We start from the raw sequence: 17,327 nt of genomic DNA on the forward strand, positions 1-17,327 counted from the left end.
TTGACCTCTAGGGGGCGCTGTAATTAAGAAATATGCCTATTGGCCTGTAGCTGCTATTGTGCTTAGAATTAAAACGCACTAGTGGTGTCTGACAATACTGTGGAAGGTCCTTAGGCCGACCCAAGCCAACTTTTGATGTCATCGTAATTGATTCGGCCGCCATATTGGATTTAATCAAAAACACGTACAAGTTTTCGCAGGTCACAAATTTCAGCGAATCCTCACCAAAATTGGCATAGACCATCTTCAGACCATGCCTTATCAGTGTATTTTTTTCTGGAACAATTGACAGAAGCGTTCTCCTGTAACAGCCAATCGAAATTTGCGGCGAAGTCGCCAAACAGGAAGTTAGATCATATCTCAGCAACGCTTTCATGTATCAAAACCAAACTTAGTACATGGCTCTCAGGACCAACCAGGAGGACACTCAATAAATTTGGTGACCTTTGACCTCGAAGGGGGCTCTGTAATTGGCATAAATGTGAAACTGATGACAGCGAGTTCCATCCAGTTAATTCTAATGCGTGCGTGCAAGGGTGGGGCGGGGTGGGACGGGCAGGGGCGATTGCGGCGGTGGGTTGGCTGGGTTTGGGGGTGGCAACACTCAGCCCTGGTTTAGCCACACAAAATCAGTTATGTTTTGAGGTTAAACTTGACCTTGTAACTCAGCCAATCTTGGGTTGTTTGGCATGGAACTTGCTGTGACTGCTTAATGCTATATGCCTGATGGCAAAGCATTGAGTTTCATGCCAAATCTGGACTGCTGAACTGCCTGCTTGGCCCCCACATTGCTGCTTGCAGCTATATTTATTATTATTATTCCGCCATGGAAGTCTATGGCAGCCCATAGAACCGTCTGGTGAAAAGTTGTGAATTTTGGCACACTGATTGGGGACAGTCCAATAATTAATCTCACCAAGTTTCATGCCGGCACCTCAAGCGCTCTAGCGCCACCAACAGGCCAAAGTTGGACTTGCGTTCACGCACGTAACTTTTGACCTGTTGACCCGATTGTCAAAAATGAGGTACCGTTGGAATCCTTGGACCAAGCCGAGATCAACGCACCCTATGACGTCATTTTCCGCCATGATGGATTTTCCGCCATTTTGGATTTTGTCAAAAACCTTTAAAAAGTTTCACGCCTCACATAGTTTGTCCGATTTTCACGAAACTTAGCACATAACATCTTCAGACCAAGCCGCACAAAAGTTATCGATTTTCATCTTCGGAACTAAAACTGTTTGCCCGTAACAGCCAAACGAAATATGCGGCGAAGCCGCCAAACAGGAAGTGAGCTCATATCTCAGCAACCCTTTCATCTGTCATAACCAAACTTAGTTCATAGACTTATAACCCCATCAGTAGGGCACTCAAAAAATCTGGTGACCTTTGACCTCTAGGGGGCGCTGTAATTAGGAAATATGCCTATTGGCCTGTAGCTGCTATTGTGCTTAGAATTAAAACGCACTAGTGGTGTCTGACAATACTGTGGAAGGTCCTTAGGCCGACCCAAGCCAACTTGTGATGTCATCGTAATTGATTTGGTCGCCATATTGAATTTAATCAAAAACATGAATAAGTATTCGCAAGTCAGAAATTTCAGCTGATCCTCACCAAAATTGGCAGAGACCATCTTCAGACCATGCCTTATGAGTGTATTTTTTTCTGGAACAATTGACAGAAGCGTTCGCCTGTAACAGCCAATCGAAATTTGCGGCGAAGCCGCCAAACAGGAAGTGGGCTCATATCTCAGCAACGCTTTCATGTATCAAAACCATACTTAGTACATGGTCCTCAGGACCCACCAGGAGGACGCTCAAGAAATTTGGTGACTTTTGACCTCTAGGGGGCTCTGTAATTGGCAAAAATGTATTTTGGCCTGTAGTTGCTGCATTATTCTGCAATGGAGGTCAATGGCAGCCCATAGAACCGTCTGGTTCATCCTGATGATGCACAAATAAGTTGGTGACCTTTGACCTCTATGGGGGCATTGAAATCACAGCAAGCATGATCATATCTCAATCGATCGATCTTTTATTTTTGATGTGAAACTGTTGACAGCGAGTTCCATCCAGTTAATTCTAATGCGTGCGTGCAAGGGTGGGGCGGGGTGGGACGGGCAGGGGCGATTGCGGCGGTGGGTTGGCTGGGTGAGGGGGCGGCGACACTCAGCCCTGGTTCAGCCACACAAAATCAGTTATGTTTGGATGTGAAACTTAACCTTGTAACTCAGCCAATCTTGGGTTGTTTGACATGGAACTTGTTGTGACTGCTTAATGCTATATGCCTGATGCCACGGCATTGAGTTGCATGGCAAATCTGGACTTCTGGCCTGCTGAACTGCCTGCTTGGCCCCCTCATTGCTGCTTGCAGCTATATTTGGGGGCCAAGCAGCGAAGCTGCGAAGGCACCCATTGTGTTTCTATGATTTCTTACTATTATTATTATTATTATTAAACATCTTTCCTCTGCCATTGGAGTCTATGGCAGCCCATAGAACCGTCTGGTAAAAAGTTGTGAAATTTGGCACACTGATTGGGGACAGTCCCATGATTAATTTCACCAAGTTTCATGTTGGCATCTTGACCACTCTAGCGCCACCAACAGGCCAAAGTTGGACTTGCGTTCACGCACGTAACTTTTGACCCGTATGCCCGATTGGCACAAATGAGGTATCGTTGGAATCCTTGGACCAAGCCGAGTTCAACGCACCCTATGACGTCATTTTCCGCCATGATGGATTTTCCGCCATTTTGGATTTCATCAAAATCACTTAAAATGTATCAGGGGTCACATATTTTGTCCAATCGACACCAAACTTCACAGATATCATCTACAGACCATGGCTCATTAATGCATTGCTTTTTGTCTCCGGAACTAAAACCGTTCACGCGTAACAGCCAATCGAAATTTGCGGCGAAGCCGCCAAACAGGAAGTGAGCTCATATCTCAGCAACCCATTCATCTATCATAACCAAACTTAGTCCATGGACTCAGGACCCAATCTGGGGCACGCTCAAGAAATCTGGTGACCTTTGACCTCTAGGGGGCGCTGTAATTAAGAAACATGCCTTTTGGCCTGTAACTGCAATTGTGCTTAGAATTAAAACACTCTAGTGGTGTCTGGTAATACTGTTGGAGGTCCTTAGGCCGACCCAAGCCAATTTGTGATGTCATCGTAATTGATTCGGCCGCCATATTGGATTTAATCAAAAACATCAAAAAGTTTTCGCAGGTCACAAATTTCAGCGGATCCTCGCCAAAATTGGCAGAGACCATCTTCAGGCCATGCCTGATGAGTGCTTTGATTTCTGGAACAATTGCCAGAAGCATTGGCCCGTAACAGCCTTTCGAACTTTGCGGCGAAGCCGCCAAACAGGAAGTGAGCTAATATCTCAGCAACGCTTAAATGTATCAAAACCAAACTTGGTACATGCACCTCTGAGCCCATCGGTAGGACGCTCAAGAAATTTGGTGACCTTTGACCTCTAGAGGGCTCTGTAATTGACAAAATTGCATTTTGGCCAGTAGTTGCTGATGTGCATTATTCTGCAATGGAAGTCAATGGCAGCCCATAGAACCGTCTGGTAAAAAGTTATACAATTTGGCACACTGATTGGGGACAGCCCAATAATTAATTTCACCAAGTTTCATGCCGGCTCCTCAAACGCTCTAGCGCCACCAACAGGCCAAAGTTGGACATGTGTTCACAGACGTAACTTTTGACTCGTTGACCCGAATGTCAAAATGAGTTATCATTGGAATCCTTGGGCCAAGCCGAGTTCAACACACCCTATGACGTAAATTTTTGACCTTTGTGTTTAAATCACAGCAAGTGTGATCATATCTCAGTCAATCTTTTATTTTTGATGTCAAACTGATGACAGCGAGTTCCATCCAGTTAATTCTAAAGTGTGCGTGCAAGAGTGGGGCAGGGTGGGACGGGCAGGGGTGGTTGCGGCGGTGGGCTGGCTGGGGGAGGGGGTGGCGACACTCAGCCCTGGTTCAGCTCCACAAAATCAGTTATGTTTTGATGTGAAACTTGACCTTGTAACTCAGCCAATCTTGGGTTGTATGGCATGGAACTTGCTGTGACTGCTTAAGGCTATATGCCTGATGCAACGGCATTGACTTACATGGCAAATCTGGCCTGCTGAACTGCCTGCTTGGCCCCCACATTGCTGCTTGCAGCTATATTTATTATTATTATTATTATTATAACGAAACGCTCATTTGCCATTCAACCGTACAGTAAAAAGTTGAGAAATTCGGCACATTGATTCGGTTCAGTCATATCTTTAATTTATCAAAGTTTCAAGTCTGCACTTTGAGTGCTCTAGCGCCACCAACATTTCAAATTTTTTATTACATCTATGCACATAACGTTTGAATGGTACACCACATTTTGAACATTAAGGTATATTTGGAATCCTTGGATGAGACCGAACTCAACGCAGATGTGAATTTATGAGGTAAACGTAATTGATCAGGCTGCCATATTGGATTTAATCAAAAACACCTAAAAGGCATCAAAGTTCGCAAAGTTTGTCCGATTTTCACGAAACTTGACGCAGATGATCTTCAGACCATGACTCATAAATGCATTGCTTTTTGGAGCCATATTCAAAACCCGTCGCCCGTGGTGACCAATCAAGTTTGGCGGCGAAGCCGCCAAACAGGAAGTGAAGTAATCTCAGCAAGGCTTTCGCGTATCAACACCAAACTCAGTACAGGGTCTCAGTACCCAATTAGGAGGAGGCTAAATAAATTTGATGACTTTTGACCTATAGGTGGCGCTATAATTAGCAAAATTACGTTTTAGCCTGTAACGGGTCATGTGTTTGGAATTAAAGCATATTAGTGATATCTGTTAATACCTTGAGAGGTCCTTAGGCCGACACATGCCAACATGTGACGTCAACATAATTGATTCGACCGCCATATTTGATTTCATCAAAAACACTTAAAAGGCATCAAAGGTCATAAAGTTTGTCCGATTTTCACGAAACTTGACGCAGATGATCGTCAGACCATGACTCATAAACGCATTGCTTTTTGGAGACATATTCCAAACCGCTTGCCTGTGACGACCAATCACGTTTGGCGGCAAAGCCGCCAAACAGGAAATGAAGTGATCTCAGCAAGGCTTTTGCGTATCAACACCAAACTCAGTAGAGGGCCTCAGGACCCAATTAGGAGGGGGCTCAATACATTTGATGACTTTTGACCTATAGGTGGCGCTATAATCACATGAAGTGGGCTCATATTTCAGCAATGCTTTCACATATTGAAACCAAACTTAGTATATGGACTTGGGACCTCATCCTGAGGACAGACAATAATTTTAGCAACGTTTGACCACTAGGGGTGCTATAATTTGCAACACTTTCTCGTATCGACACCAAACTTGGTACCTGGACTCGGGACCACATCCTGAATAAGGACAATACATTTAGTGACCTTTGACCACTAGGGGCGCTATAATTAGAAAAACTTTATCGTATCGACACCAAACTTGGTACATGGACTCGGGAACACATCCTGAAGACGCACAATATATTTAGTGAGCTTTGACCACTAGGGGTGCTACAATTATCAACACTTTCTTGTATCGACACCAAACTTGGTATGTGGACTTGTGACTACAACCTGACTACGCACAATAAATTTGGTGATGTTTGAGGTATGCATATGTGTGGGGGGTTATTGGGGTGTGTGGGGGAAGAAGTTTATCTGTGTATATGTGTGTGTGTGGGACAGGGGGGGTTAATTGGGTGTGTGTATAATGTAGCAACATTGGGTTGCCATGACAACTCCTGCTCAACTGCTTGGCCCCCTCATTGCTGCTTGCAGCTATATTTGGGGGCCAAGCAGCGAAGCTGCGAAGGCACCCATTGTGTTTCTATCTTTTCTTATTATTATTATTCCTTCTTCCGCCATGGAAGTCAATGGCAGCCCATAGAACCGTCTGGTAAAAAGTTCTGAAATTTGGCACACTGATTGGAGACAGTCCAATGATTCATGTCACCAAGATTCATGTCGGCACCACTCGCGCTCTAGCGCCACCAACAGGCCAAAGTTGGACTTGCGTTCACACACGTAACTTCTGACCCGTTGACCCAATTGTCAAAAATGAGGTATCGTTGGAATCCTTGGACGAAGCCGAGTTCAACGCACCCTATGACGTCATTTTCCGCCATGATGGATTTTCCGCCATATTGGATTTTAGTGAAAGTGAAACTAAAACTTCACAGGTCACAAATTTTGTCCAATCGTCACCAAACTTGACATACATGATATTCAGACCAAGCCTAACAAAAGTTGTGGTGTTTTGTCTTCGGAACTATAAACGTTCACCCGTAATATCCAATCGAAATGTGCGGCGAAGCCGCCAAACAGGAAGTGAGCTCATATCTCAGCAACCCATTCATCTATCATAACCAAACTTAGTCCATGGACTCAGGACCCCATCAGGGGGAAGCTCAAGAAATGTGGTGACCTTTGACCTCTAGGGGGCGCTTTAATTAAGAAACATGCCTTTTGGCCTGTAGCTGCTGTTGTGCTTAGAATTAAAACGCACTAGTGGTGTCTGATAATACTGTTCGAGGTCCTTAGGCCGACACAAGCCAACTTGTGATGTCATCGTAATTTATTCGGCCGCCATATTGAATTTAATCAAAAACATCAAAAAGTTTTCGCAGGTCACAAATTTCAGCGGATCCACACCAAAATTGGCGGGGACCATCTTCAGACCATGCCTTATCAGTGCCTTGCTTTTTGGAACAATTGACAAAAGCATTCGCCCGTAACAGCCAATCGAAATTGGTGGTGAAGCCGCCAAACAGGAAGTGAGCTCATATCTCAGCAACCCTTTCATGTATCATAACCAAACTTACTACATATATTCATGACCCCAATAGGAAGATGCTCAAAAAAATTGGTGACCTTTGACCTGTAGGGGGTGCTGCAATTAGCAATATTGCATTTTGATGTGTAGTTATGTTTTATCAATCTTTTATTTTTTTTTTGTGAAACTGATGACAACATGTTCCATCCAGTTAATTCTAATGCGTGCGTGCAAGAGCAGGGCAGGGCAGGACGGGGTGGGACGGGCTGGGGTGAGGCGGTGGCAAAACTCAGCCCTGTTTCAGCCCTACAAAGTCAGTTATGTTTTGATGTGAAAGTTGTTGAAAGTGTTAATCGCGGATGCCTGCTGAGTTCTATCTTGTCGCCGTAGCTACTCCGGCCTATTCTGCTTGGCCCCCTCATTGCTGCTTGCAGCTATATTTGGGGGCCAAGCAGCGAAGCTGCGCGGCAACCCATAGTGATTCTACCTTTTCTTATTATTATTATTATTATTACACATCTTTCCGCTGCCATTGAAGTCTATGGCAGCCCATAGAACCGTACAGTAAAAAGTTGTGAAATTTGGCACATTGATTCGGGACAGTATAAAAATGAGTTTGAGCTAGTTTTATGCCTGAACCACAGACAGTCTAGCGCCACCAATGTGTCAAAGTTGACATTGCATCCATGCAATTAACTTTTGAACCGTATGCCCGATTTTGAATGTCGTAACATATTTGGAAGCCTTGGATGAGGCTGAACTCAACGCACCCAATGACGTCAATTTCCGCCATGTTGGATCTTCCGCCATATTGTATTTCATCAAAAACACTTAAAAGTCATGAAAGTTCGCAAAGTTTGTCCGATTTTCACGAAACTTGACGCAGATGATCTACAGACCATGACTCATAAATGCATTGCTTTTTGGAACAATATTCAAAACCCGTTGCCTGTGACGACCAATCAAGTTTGGCGGCGAAGCCGCCAAACAGGAAGTGAAGTAATATCTCAGCAATACTTTCACGTATCAAAATCAAACTCAGTATAGGGTATCAAGACCCAATTAGGAGGCTCAATAAATTTGGTGACTTTTGACCTATAGGTGGCGCTATAATTACCAAAATTACGTTTTAGCCTGTAACGGGTCATGTGTTTGGAATTAAAGCATATTAGTGATATCTGTTAATACCTTGAGAGGTCCTTAGGCCGAAACATGCCAACATGTGACGTCAACATAATTTATTCGACCGCCATATTGGATGTCATCAAAAACACTTAAAAGGCATCAAAGGTCAGAAAGTTTCTCCGATTTTCACGAAACTTGACGCAGATGATCGTCAGACCATGACTCATAAACGCATTGCTTTTTGGAGACATATTCAAAACCGGTTGCCTGAGACGACCAATCAAGTTTGGCGGCGAAGCCGCCAAACAGGAAGTGAAGTAATATCTCAGCAATACTTTCACGTATCAAAATCAAACTCAGTATAGGGTATCAAGACCCAATTAGGAGGAGGCTCAATAAATTTGGTGACTTTTGACCTATAGGTGGCGCTATAATTACCAAAATTACGTTTTAGCCTGTAACGGGTCATGTGTTTGGAATTAAAGCATATTAGTGATATCTGTTAATACCTTGAGAGGTCCTTAGGCCGAAACATGCCAACATGTGACGTCAACATAATTTATTCGACCGCCATATTGGATGTCATCAAAAACACTTAAAAGGCATCAAAGGTCAGAAAGTTTCTCCGATTTTCACGAAACTTGACGCAGATGATCGTCAGACCATGACTCATAAACGCATTGCTTTTTGGAGACATATTCAAAACCGGTTGCCTGAGACGACCAATCAAGTTTGGCGGCGAAGCCGCCAAACAGGAAGCGAAGTAATATCTCAGTAAAGCTTTAACGTATCAAAACCAAACTCAGTACATGGGGTCAGGACCCAATAAGGAGAAGGCTCAATAAATTTGATGACTTTTGACCTATAGGTGGCGCTATAATAAGCAAAATTACATTTTGGCCTGTAACGGGTGATGTGTTTGGAATTAAAACTTACTATTGGTGTCTGTTAATGTTAATGTTAATATACTAGTGATGTCTCTGGGAGGTCCTAAGGCTGACAGATGTGATTTTGTGATGTCAACATAATTGATCTGGCCGCCATATTGGATTTAATCAAAATCACTTAAAAGGCATCAAAGGTCACAAAGTTCATCCGATTTTCATGAAACTTGGTTCAGATGATCTTCAGACCATGACTCACAAACGCATTGCTTTTTGGACCCATATTCAAAACCCATCGCCCGTCTTGACCAATCAAGTTTGGCGGCGAAGCCGCCAAACAGGAAGTGAAGTGATCTCAGCAAGGCTTTTGCGTATCAACACCAAACTCAGTACAGGGTCTCAGGACCCAATTAGGAGGAGGCTCAATAAATTTGATGACTTTTGACCTATAGGTGGCGCTATAATCACAAGAAGTGGGCTCATATTTCAGCAATGCTTTCACATATTGAAACCAAACTTAGTATATGGACTTGGGACCTCATCCTGAGGACAGACAATAATTTTAGCAACGTTTGACCACTAGGGGTGCTATAATTTGCAACACTTTCTCGTATCGACACCAAACTTGGTACCTGGACTCGGGACCACATCCTGAATAAGGACAATACATTTAGTGACCTTTGACCACTAGGGGCGCTATAATTAGAAAAACTTTATCGTATCGACACCAAACTTGGTACATGGACTCGGGAACACATCCTGAAGACGCACAATATATTTAGTGAGCTTTGACCACTAGGGGTGCTACAATTATCAACACTTTCTTGTATCGACACCAAACTTGGTATGTGGACTTGTGACTACAACCTGACTACGCACAATAAATTTGGTGATGTTTGAGGTATGCATATGTGTGGGGGGTTATTGGGGTGTGTGGGGGAAGAAGTTTATCTGTGTATATGTGTGTGTGTGGGACAGGGGGGGTTAATTGGGTGTGTGTATAATGTAGCAACATTGGGTTGCCATGACAACTCCTGCTCAACTGCTTGGCCCCCTCATTGCTGCTTGCAGCTATATTTATTATTATTATTCCTCTGCCATTGAAGTCAATGGCAGCCAATAGAACCGTCTGGCAAAAAGTTCTGAAATTTGGCACACTGATTAGGGACAGTCCCATGATTAATGTCACCAAGTTTCATGATGGCACCTCAAGCACTCTAGCGCCACCAACAGGCCAAAGTTGGACGTGCGTTCACGCACGTAACTTTTGACCAGTATGGCCGATTGTCAAAACTGAGGTATCGTTGGAATCCTTGGAGCAAGCCGAGTTCAACGCACCCTATGACGTCAATTTCCGCCATGATGGATTTTCCGCCATTTTGGATTTCATCAAAAACACTAAAAAGTCTTCACAGGTCACAAATTTTGTCCGATTGACACCAAACTTGACACACATGCTCTTCAGACCAAGCCGCACAAAAGTTATCCCTTTTCGTCTTCAGAACTCAAACCGTTTGCCCGTAACAGCCAATCGAAATATGCGGCGAAGCCGCCAAACAGGAAGTGAGCTCATATCTCAGCAACCCTTGCATGTATAAAAGCCAAACTTGGTGCATGGACTCAGGACCCAATCAGGGGGACGCTCAAGAAATCTGGTGACCTTTGACCTCTAGGGGGCGCTGTAATTAAGAAACATGCCTTTTGGCCTGTAGTTGCAGTTGTGGTTAGAATTAAAACGCACTAGTGGTGTCTGGTAATACTGTTGGAGGTCCTTAGGCCGACCCAAGTCAGTTTGTGATGTCATCGTAATTGATTCGGCCGCCATATTGGATTTAATCAAAAACACATACAAGTTTTCGCAGGTCACAAATTTCAGCGGATCCTCACCAAAATTGGCAGAGACCATCTTCAGACCATGCCTTATCAGTGTATTTTTTTCTGGAACAATTGATAGAAGCGTTCGCCTGTAACAGCCAATCGAAATTTGCGGCGAAGCCGCCAAACAGGAAGTGAGCTCATATCTCAGCAACCCTGCCATGTACCATAACCAAACTTACTACATGGATTCATGACACCATTAGGAGGATGCTCAGGGTTGATTAGGTGGGGGGGCTGGCTGGCGAAGGCGGTGGCAATGGCAATACTCAGCCCTGTTTCAGCCCTACAAAATCAGCTATGTTTTGATATGACACTTGTTGAAAGTGTTGATCGCGGGTGTCTGCTGAGTTCTATCTTGTCACCGTGGCTACTCTGGCCTATTCTGCTTGGCCCCCTCATTGCTGCTTGCAGCTATATTTGGGGGCCAAGCAGCGAAGCTGCGCGGCAACCCATAGTGATTCTACGTATTCTTATTATTATTATTATTATTATAACGAAACGCTCATTTGCCATTCAACCGTACAGTAAAAAGTTGAGAAATTCGGCACATTGATTCGGTTCAGTCATATCTTTAATTTATCAAAGTTTCAAGTCTGCACTTTGAGTGCTCTAGCGCCACCAACATTTCAAATTTTTTATTACATCTATGCACATAACGTTTGAACGGTACACCACATTTTGAACATTAAGGTATATTTGGAATCCTTGGATGAGACCGAACTCAACGCAGATGTGAATTTATGAGGTAAACGTAATTGATCGATCTTCCGCCATATTGTATTTCATCAAAAACACTTAAAAGTCATGAAAGTTCGCAAAGTTTGTCCGATTTTCACGAAACTTGACGCAGATGATCTTCAGACTATGACTCACAAATGTTATTGCTTTTCGGAGCCATATTCAAAACCCATCGCCCGTCGTGACCAATCAAGTTTGGCGGCGAAGCCGCCAAACAGGAATTGAAGTGATCTCAGCAAGGCTTTCGCGTATCAACACCAAACTCAGTACAGGGTCTCAGGACTCAATTAGGAGGAGGCTAAATAAATTTGATGACTTTTGACCTATAGGTGGCGCTATAATTACCAAAATTACGTTTTGGCCTGTAACGAGTCATGTGTTTGGAATTAAAGCATATTAGTGATATCTGTTAATACCTTGAGAGGTCCTTAGGCCGAAACATGCCAACATGTGACGTCAACATAATTCATTCGACCGCCATATTGGATGTCATCAAAAACACTTAAAAGGCACCAAAGGTCAGAAAGTTTCTCCGATTTTCACGAAACTTGACGCAGATGATCGTCAGACCATGACTCATAAACGCATTGCTTTTTGGAGACATATTCAAAACCGGTTGCCTGTGACGACCAATCAAGTTTGGCGGCGAAGCCGCCTAACAGGAAGCGAAGTAATATCTCAGTAAAGCTTTAACGTATCAACACCAAACTCAGTAGAGGGCCTCAGGACCCAATTAGGAGGAGGCTCAATACATTTGATGACTTTTGACCTATAGGTGGCGCTATAATTACCAAAATTACGTTTTGGCCTGTAACGAGTCATGTGTTTGGAATTAAAGCATATTAGTGATATCTGTTAATACCTTGAGAGGTCCTTAGGCCGAAACATGCCAACATGTGACGTCAACATAATTCATTCGACCGCCATATTGGATGTCATCAAAAACACTTAAAAGGCATCAAAGGTCACAAAGTTCCTCCGATTTTCACGAAACTTGACGCAGATGATCGTCAGACCATGACTCATAAACGCATTGCTTTTTGGAGACATATTCAAAACCGGTTGCCTGTGACGACCAATCACGTTTGGCGGCAAAGCCGCCAAACAGGAAGTGAAGTGATCTCAGCAAGGCTTTTGCGTATCAACACCAAACTCAGTAGAGGGCCTCAGGACCCAATTAGGAGGAGGCTCAATACATTTGATGACTTTTGACCTATAGGTGGCGCTATAATCACATGAAGTGGGCTCATATTTCAGCAATGCTTTCACATATTGAAACCAAACTTAGTATATGGACTTGGGACCTCATCCTGAGGACAGACAATAATTTTAGCAACCTTTGACCACTAGGGGTGCTATAATTTGCAACACTTTCTCGTATCAACACCAAACTTGGTATATGGACTCGTGACTACAACCTGAGGACGCACAATAAATGTGGTGACTTTTGACCACTAGGGGTGCTATAATTATCAACACTTTCTCGTATCGACACCAAACTTGGTATGTGGACTCGTGACTACAACCTGACTATGCACAATACATTTGGTGATGTTTGAGGTATGCATATGTATGGGGGGTTATTGGGGTGTGTGGGAGAGGAAGTTTATCTTTGTATATGTGTGTGTGTGGGACGGGTGGTTAATTGGGTGTGTGTATAATGTAGCAACATTGGGTTGCCATGACAACTCCTGCTCAACTGCTTGGCCCCCACATTGCTGCTTGCAGCTATATTTATTATTATTATTACGCTTCCGTCATTGAAGTCAATGGCAGCCCATAGAACCGTGTGGTGAAAAATTGTGAAATTTGGCACACTGATTAGGGACAGTCCCATGATTAATGTCACCAAGTTTCATGATGGCATCTCAAACACTCTAGCGCCACCAACAGGCCAAATTTGGACTTGCGTTCACGCAGGTAACTTTTGACCCGTATGGCCGATTGTCAAAAATGAGGTATCGTTGGAATCCTTGGACCAAGCCGAGTTCAACGCACCCTATGGCGTCATTTTCCGCCATGATGGATTTTCCGCCATTTTGGATTTCATCAAAAACACTTAAAAATCTTCACAGGTCACAAATTTTGTCCGATCATCACCAAACTTGACACACATGATCTTCAGAGCATGCCTCACAAAAGTTATTCCTTTTCGTCTTCGGAACTAAAACCGTTCGCGCGTAACAGCCAATCGAAGTTTGCGGCGAAGCCGCCAAACAGGAAGTGAGCTCATATCTCAGCAACCCATTCATCTATCATAACCAAACTAAGTACATGGACTCTGAACCCAATCAGAGGGACGTTCAAGAAATTTGGTGACCTTTGACCTCTAGGGGGCGCTGTAATTAAGAAACATGCTTTTTGGCCTGTAGCTGCAGTTTTGCTTAGAATTAAAACGCACTAGTGGTGTCTGGTAATACTGTTGGAGGTCCTTAGGCCGACCGAAGCCAACTTGTGATGTCATCATAATTTATTCGGCCGTCATATTGGATTTAATCAAAAACACGTACAAATTTTCGCAGGTCACAAATTTCATCTGTTCTTCACCAAAATTGGCAGAGACCATCTTCAGACCATGCCTGATGAGTGCAATGCTTTCTGGAACAATTGACAGAAGCATTGACCTGTACCAGCCAATCGAAATTTGCGGCGAAGCCACCAAACAGGAAGTGATTTTATATCTCAGCAACGCTTTCATGTATCAAAACCAAATTTAGTACATGTACCTCAGACCCCATCGGGAGGACGCTCAAGCAATTTGGTGACATTTGACCTCTAGGGGGCACCGTAATTGACAAAAATGCATTTTGGCCAGTTGTTGATGATGCGCATTATTTTGCAATGGAAGTCAATGGCAGCCCATAGAACCGTCTGGTAAAAAGTTATACAATTTTGCACACTTATTGGGGACAGTCCAATAATTCATTTCACCAAGTTTCATGCCGGCACCTCAAGCACTCTAGCGCCACCAACAGGCCAAAGTTGGATGTGCGTTCACGCACGTAACTTTTGACCCGTATGGCCGATTGTCAAAAATGATGTATCGTTGGAATCCTTGGACCAAGCCGAGTCCAACGCACCCTATGACGTCAATTTCCGCTATAGTGGATTTTCCGCCATATTGGATTTCATCAAAAAAACTTAAATGTCTTCACAGGTCACAAATTTTGCCCAATTGATACCAAACTTCACAGATAACATCTACAGACCATGCCTCATTAATGCATTGCTTTTTGTCTTCGGAACTATAACCATTCGCGCATAACAGCCAATTGAATTTTGCGGCGAAGCCACCAAACAGGAAGTGAGCTCATATCTCAGCAAACCATTAATCTATCATAACCAAACTTAGTATATGGACTCAGGACCCAATCAGGGGGACGCTCAAGAAATCTGGTGACCTTTGACCTCTAGGGGGCGCTGTAATTAAGAAACATGCCTTTTGGCCTGTAGCTGCAGTTGTGCTTAGAATTAAAACACACTAGTGGTGTCTGGTAATACTGTTGGAGGTCCTTAGGCCGACCCAAGGTAACTTGTGATGTCATCGTAATTGATTCGGCCGCCATATTGGATTTAATCAAAAACACGTACAAGTTTTCGCAGGTCACAAATTTCAGCGGATCCTCACCAAAATTGGCACAAACCATCTTCAGACCATAACCTATCAATATATTGCTCTCTATAACAATTGACAAAAGCATTCGCCCATAACAGCCAATCGAAATTGGTGGCGAAGCCGCCAAACAGGAAGTGAGCTCATATCTCAGCAACCCTGCCATGTATCATAACCAAAGTTACTACATGGATTCATGACCCCATTAGGAGTACGCTCAAAAACTTTGGTGACCTTTGACCTCTAGGGGGTGCTGCAATTAGCAATATTGCATTTTGATCTGTAGTTGCTGATGTGTTTTATCGATCTTTTATTTTTTGATGTGAAACTGATGACAACATGTTCCATCCAGTTCATTCTAATGCGTGCGTACAAGGGCGGGGCGGGGCGGGGCGGGACGGGGTGGGACGGGCAGGGGTGATTAGGTGGGGGGGGCTGGCTGGCGGAGGCGGCGGCAATACTCAGCCCTGTTTCAGCCCTACAAAGTGAGTTATGTTTTGATGTGACACTTGTTGATAGTGTTGATCGTGGGTGTCTGCTGAGTTCTAGCTTGTCGCCGTGGCTACTCCGGCCTATTCTGCTTGGCCCCCTCATTGCTGCTTGCAGCTATATTTGGGGGCCAAGCAGCGAAGCTGCGCGGCAACCCATAGTGATTCTACGTATTCTTATTGGGGGCCAAGCAGCGAAGCTGCGAGGCAACCCATAGTGATTCTACGTATTCTTATTATTATTATTATTATAACGAAACGCTAATTTGCCATTAAACCATACAGTAAAAAGTTGGGATATTCGGCACATTGATTCGGTTCAGTCATATCTTTAATTTATCAAAGTTTCAAGTCTGCACTTTGAGTGCTCTAGCGCCACCAACATTTCAAATTTTTTATTACATCTATGCACATAACGTTTGAATGGTACACCACATTTTGAACATTAAGGTATATTTGGAATCCTTGGATGAGACCGAACTCAACACAGACGTCAATTTATGGGGTAAACGTAATTGATCAGGCTGCCATATTGGATTTAATCAAAAACACCTAAAAGGCATCAAAGTTCGCAAAGTTTGTCCGATTTTCACGAAACTTGACGCAGATGATCTTCAGACTATGACTCACAAATGTTATTGCTTTTCGGAGCCATATTCAAAACCCATCGCCCGTCGTGACCAATCAAGTTTGGCGGCGAAGCCGCCAAACAGGAATTGAAGTGATCTCAGCAAGGCTTTCGCGTATCAACACCAAACTCAGTACAGGGTCTCAGGACTCAATTAGGAGGAGGCTAAATAAATTTGATGACTTTTGACCTATAGGTGGCGCTATAATTAGCAAAATTACATTTTAGCCTGTAACGGGTCATGTGTTTGGAATTTCATCATATTAGTGATATCTGTTAATACCTTGAGAGGTCCTTAGGCCGCCACATGCCAACATGTGACGTCAACATAAATGATCCAACCGCCATATTGGACGTCATCAAAAACACTTAAAAGGCATCAAAGGTTACAAAGTTTGTCTGATTTTCACGAAACTTGACGTAGATGATCTTCATACCATGACTCATAAATGCATTGCTTTCTGGAACCATATTCAAAACCTGTTGCCCGTGACAACCAATCAAGTTTGGCGGCGAAGCCGCCAAACAGGAAGTGAAGTGATATCTCAGCAATGCTTTCACATATCAAAACCAAACTAGGTATATAGGTTCAGGACTCAATCAGGAGGACACTCAAGAAATGTGGTAAATTTTGACCACTATGTGGCGCTATAATCACAGGAAGTGGGCTCATATTTCTGCAATGCTTTCACGTATCGAAACCAAACTTGGCTCATTGACTCGGGACCACATCCTGAGGACATACAATAATTTTAGCGACCTTTGACCACTAGGGGTGCTATAATTTGCAACACTTTCTCGTATCAACACCAAACTTGGTATATGGACTCGTGACTACAACCTGAGGACGCACAATAAATGTGGTGACTTTTGACCACTAGGGGTGCTATAATTATCAACACTTTCTCGTATCGACACCAAACTTGGTATGTGGACTTGTGACTACAACCTGACTATGCACAATACATTTGGTGATGTTTGAGGTATGCATATGTATGGGGGGTTATTGGGGTGTGTGGGAGAGGAAGTTTATCTTTGTATATGTGTGTGTGTGGGACGGGTGGTTAATTGGGTGTGTGTATAATGTAGCAACATTGGGTTGCCATGACAACTCCTGCTCAACTGT

This window comes from Alosa pseudoharengus, unplaced genomic scaffold (genome assembly GCF_046254945.1).
Source record: "Alosa pseudoharengus isolate Yale_2024_CS ecotype anadromous, Long Island Sound unplaced genomic scaffold, YU_APseudo_1.1 YU_APseudo_1.1_scf_11, whole genome shotgun sequence".
Taxonomy (NCBI): Eukaryota; Metazoa; Chordata; class Actinopteri; order Clupeiformes; family Clupeidae; genus Alosa; species Alosa pseudoharengus.